The sequence below is a fragment of the Aegilops tauschii genome, chromosome 3 (genome assembly GCF_002575655.3).
Source record: "Aegilops tauschii subsp. strangulata cultivar AL8/78 chromosome 3, Aet v6.0, whole genome shotgun sequence".
Classification (NCBI taxonomy): Eukaryota; Viridiplantae; Streptophyta; class Magnoliopsida; order Poales; family Poaceae; genus Aegilops; species Aegilops tauschii.
In genome coordinates, this window is record NC_053037.3 from 94,658,807 (window position 1) to 94,664,860 (window position 6,054).

Genomic DNA, 6,054 nt, shown 5'->3' on the forward strand with positions numbered 1-6,054 from the left:
AAATCAACCAAAACCCTAATGTCACCTAGATACTCCAATGTCACCTCAAGTATCCGCGGGTATGATTATACAATATGCATCACACAATCTCAGATTCATCTATTCAACCAACACAAAGAACTTCAAAGAGTGCCCCAAAGTTTCTAACGAAGTGTCAAGACAAAAACCTATGCATAAGTTCACAAGGTTACAGAACTCGCAAGTTGATCACCAAAACATACATCAAGTGGATCACGTGAATATCCCATTGTCACCATACATAAGCACATGCAAGACATACATCAAGTGTTCTCAAATCCTTAAAGACTCAATCCGATAAGATAACTTCAAACGGAAAACTCAATCCATTACAAGAAGGTAGAGGGGGAGAAACATCATAAGATCCAACTATAATAGCAAAGCTCGCGGTACATCAAGATCGTGCCATATCAAGAACACGAGAGAGAGAGAGAGAGATCAAACACATATCTACTGGTACATACCCTCAGCCTCAAGGGTGAACTACTCCCTCCTCGTCATGCAGAGCGCCGGGATGATGAAGATGGCCACCGGTGAGGGATCCCCCCTCCGGCAGGGTGCCGGAACAGGGTCCTGATTGGTTTTTGGTGGCTACAGAGGCTTGCGGCGGCGGAACTCCCGATCTAGGTTTCTTTTCGGGCTTTTTTGTATTTATATGAATGTTTTGGCATCGGTCTCACGTCAGGGGGGTCTCCGAGTCATCCACGAGGCAAGGGGCGCGCCCAGGGGGGTAGGGCTCGCCCTCCACCCTCATGGATGGCTCGGGACTCTTCTGGCCCACTATTTTACTCCGGGGCTTCTTTTATTCCATAAAAAATCATCAAAAATTGGCACGTCAATTGGACTTCGGTTGGTATTCCTTTTCTGTAAAACTCAAAAACAAGGAAAAAAACAGAAACTGGCACTGGGCTCTAGGTTAATAGGTTAGTCCCAAAAATCATATAAAATAGCATATAAAACATCCTAGATGGATAATATAATAGCATGGAACAATAAAAAATTATAGATACGTTGGAGACTATCAAGCATCCCCAAGCTTAATTACTGCTCATCCTTGAGTAGGTAAATGATAAAAACAGAATTTTTTATGTGGAATGCTACCTAACATAATTATCAATGTAATTTTCTTTATTCTGGCATGAATGTACAGATCCGAAAGATTCAAGACAAAAGTTTAATATTGACATAAAAATAATAATACTTCAAGCATACTAACAACCCCGATGTTCCATGGCCAAAGAAAGTTCATCCCTACAAAATCATATAGTTTGGCTATGTTCCATCTTCGTCACACAAAATGTTCAAATCATGCACAACCCCGATGACAAGCCAAGCAATTGTTTCATACTTTAGTGTTCTCAAACTTTTTCAACTTTCACGCAATACATGAGCGTGAGCCATGGACATAGCACTATAGGTGGAATAGAATGGTGGTTGTAGAGAACACAAAAAAGAGGAAGATGGTCTCACATCAACTAGGCGTATTAATGGGCTATGGAGATGCCCATCAATAGATATCAATTGAGTGACTAGGGATTGCCATGCAACGGATGCACTAGAGCTATAAATGTATGAAAGCTCAACAAAAGAAACTAAGTGGGTGTGCATCCAACTTGCTTGCTCACGAAGACCTGGGGCATTTTGAGGAAGCCCATTGTTGGAATATACAAGCCAAGTTCTATAATGAAAATCCCACTAGTATATTAAAGTGACAAACTAAGAGACTCTCTATCATGAAGATCATGGTGCTACTTTGAAGCACAAGCGTGGAAAAGGATAGTAGCATTGTCCCTTCTCTCTTTTTTTCTCTCTCTCTCTCTCTCTCTTTTGTTTGGCTTCTTTGGCCACTTTTTTGTTCATTGGCTTCTTTGGCCTCTTTTTTTTCCTCACACGGGACAATGCTCTAATAATGATGATCATCACACTTCTATTTATTTACAACTCAAGGATTACAACTCGATACTTAGAACAAAATATGACTCTATATGCGTGCCTCCGGCGGTGTACCTGGATGTGCAATGAATCAAGAGTGACATGTATGAAAAAATTATGAATGGTGGCTTTGCCACAAATACGATGTCAACTACATGATCATGCAAAGCAATATGACATGATGAAGCGTGTCATAATAAACGGAACGGTGAAAAGTTGCATGGCAATATATCTCGGAGTGGCTATGGAAATGGCATAATAGGTAGGTATGGTGGCTGTTTTGAGGAAGGTAAATGGTGGGTTTATGGTACGGGCGAAAGTTGCACGGTACTAGAGAGGCTAGCAACGGTGGAAGGGTGAGAGTGTGTATAATCCATGGACTCAACATTAGTCATAAAGAATTCACATACTTATTGCAAAAATCTACAAGTCATCAAAACCAAGCACTATGCGCATGCTCCTAGGGGGATAGATTGGTAGGAAAAGACCATCGCTCGTCCCCGACCGCCACTCATAAGGAAGACAATCAAAGAAACACCTCATGCTTCAAATTTGTTACACAACGATTACCATACGTGCATGCTACGGGACTTGCAAACCTCAACACAAGTATTTTTCAAATTCACAATTATCTACTAGCATGACTCTAATATCACCATCCTCATGTCACAAAACAATCATCAAGCATCAAACTTCTCATAGTATTCAATGCACTCTATATGAAAGTTTTTATTATACCCCTCTTGGATGCCTATCATATTAGGACTAAATTTATAACCAAAACAAATTACCATGCTGTTTAAGACTCTCAAAATAATATAAGTGAAGCATGAGAGTTCATCTATTTCTTCAAAATAAAACCACCGTCGTGCTCTAAAAAGATATAAGTGAAGCACTAGAGCAAACGACAAACTACTCCGAAAGATATATGTGAAGATCAATGAGTAGTTGAATAATTATGTAACTATGTGAAGACTCTCTAACATTTAAGAATTTCAGATCTTGGGATACTATTCAAACAGCAAGCAAAACAAAATAAAATAAAATGACGCTCCAAGCAAAACACATATCATGTGGTGAAATATAGCTCCAAGTAAAGTTACCGATGAACGAAGACGAAAGAGGGGATGCCTTCTGGGGCATCCCCAAGCTTAGGCTCTTGGTTGTCCTTGAATATTACCTTGGGGAGCCTTGGGCATCCCCAAGCTTAGGCTCTTGCCACTCTTTATTCCATAGTCCATCGAATCTTTACCCAAAACTTGAAAACTTCACAACACAAAACTCAACAGAAAACTCGTAAGCTCCGTTAGTATAAGAAAATAAAACCACCACGTAGGTACTGTTGTGAACTCATTATAAATTCATATTGGTGTAATGTCTACTGTATTACAACTTCTCTATGGTTCATACCCTCCGATACTACTCATAGATTCATTAAAATAAGCAAACACCACATAGAAAACAGAATCTACCAAAAACAGAACAGTCTGTAGCAATCTGATTTGTTCGAATACTTCTCGAACTCCAAACATTCTGAAAAACTACGACAACCTGGATAATTTGTATATTGATCTTCTTCAAAAAGAATTGGCATTTTATCACGTTCTGGTGATTTTTAACAATTATTTTCATGAGCACAAAGTTTCTGTCTTTTCACCAAGATCAAACAACTATCACCCAAGAAGATCCTATTGGTTCTACTTGGCAAAAACACTAATTAAAACATAAAACCACATCTAACCACAGGCTAGATAGATTCTTTATTACTAAACAGGAGCAAAAAGCAAAGAACAAAAATAAAATTGGGTTGCCTCCCAACAAGCGCTAACGTTTAACGCCCCTAGCTAGGCATGATGATTTCAATGATGCTCACATAAAAGATAAGGATTGAAACATAAAGAGAGCATCATGAAGAATATGACTAGCACATTTAAGTCTAACCCACTTCCTATGCATAGGGATTTCGTGAGCAAACAATTTATGGGAACAAGAATCAACTAGCATAGGAAAACAAACCAAGCATAACTTCAAGATTTTAAGCACATAGAGAGGAAACTTGATATTATTGCAATTCCTACAAGAATATATTCCTCCCTCATAATAATTTTCAGTAGTATCATGAATGAATTCCACAATATAACCATCACATAAAGCATTCTTTTCATGATCTACAAGCATAGAAATTTTATTACTCTCCACATAAGCAAAATTCTTCTCATTCGGAATAGTGGGAGTATCATAAGAAACTCGAATACTATAAATTGTTTCCACATTAAAAGAGTAATGTTCAGAAAAAGGGTAATCATAATCATGACAAGTTTTATAAATATAATAATCACTACTTTTTATAGCATAAGTGTCATCACAATAATCATCATAAGTAGCAACTTTGTTCTCATCATAATCAATTTAAACCTCTTCCAAGATAGTGGAATCATTACTAAATAGAGTCATGACCTCTCCAAATCCACTTTCATAATTGTCAGAATAAGATTCAACACCCTCCAAAATAGTGGGATCATTACTTCCTAAAGTTGACACTCTCCCAAACCCACTTTCATCAATATAATCATCATAAGTAGGAGGCATGCTATCATATTAAATTTGCATATCAAAACTTGGAGGACTAAAAATATCATCTTCATTAAACATAGATCCCCAAGCTTGGGACAAACATTAATTGCAGAAAATAAATTCTCAAATATGTCATTCTCATCAAACATAGCATCCCCAAGCTTGGGCCTTTTCATATCATAAGCATAATTACTCTCATCATTAATAGTATGGATAGCACCAATACTATAGCAACTATTATCATCACAATGAGTAGTAGGCATAACCATAATAGGAGCAACATCATTTGGGAGGGATACTTTTTTACCTTTTCTTCTCCGTCTTTTCTTTTTCTTCTCCACATTATGTGTGGGTTTAATCCTCTTTTTGGAGCTCCTTATTAATGATATTGGTTGAATAGAAGGCTCTTCCTCGTTACCTGATTCATCATAAGAAATAATAGGAGGATATTGGGAAACCTCTTCCCTTTCATTAGTATTCTCTTCATCTTCTATTTGTTTTTTTGTCTTTATGTAATTGGCAATATAATGATTTTCAATGCAATTCACCGCACAATACATATAAATTTCCTCTAGATCAAGATCAAGAACTGTCTCAAGGGCAAATTCTGGAATATCCTTAGTGATACATTTCATTACTTCATAACCCAGAAGCAAACTAAGTTCATTATGATGTGCAAGGGAAATCAAGTCATCACAATTTTTGGACACGATTCGATCATGAAACAATTTGCATTGGATATTTAAATGACCACGTTCATTGCAAAGTTCACAAGGATGGCTAAGAAAATTTAAATTTTCAACACAAACATCTAGCCTTTCTTGCAACCATTTAGTTTCTAAATACTTATGCCTCTTGCAAAATCTATCTTCCCTATTTGTCTTGTACTTGCAAACTCTATGTACTCCACAAAAGTTGACATGCTTATAAGAGACATTTTCATCATGACTAGTGCAATCATCATTAGTACTATGGATATTCAAAGAGTTCATACTAACAACATTGCAATCATGCTCATCATTCAAATATTTAGTGCCAAACTTTTAATGCATTCTTCTTCTAGCACTTGGGCACAATTTTCCTTTCCATCATTTCCACGAAACATATTAAAAAGACAAATCATATGAGGCACCCTCAATTTCATTTTTTTGTAGTTTTCTTTTATAAACTAAACTAGTGATAAAGCAAGAAACTAAAAGATTCGATTGCAAGATCTAAAGATATACCTTCAAGCACTCACCTCCCCGGCAACGACGCCAGAAAAGAGCTTAGTTGACGGGGTGTTAGTGCCGCTTACCTAGCCTCCCCGGCAACGGCGCCAGAAAAGAGCTTGATGTCTACTACACAACCTTCTTATTGTAGGCGTTGTTGGGCATCCAAGTGCAAAGGTTTGAAGGACAGTAGCAAAATTCCCTCAAGTGGATGACCTAAGGTTTATCAATCCGTGGGAGGCATAGGATGAAGATGGTCTCTCTCAAACAACCCTGCAACCAAATAACAAAGAGTCTCTTGTGTCCCCAACACACCCAA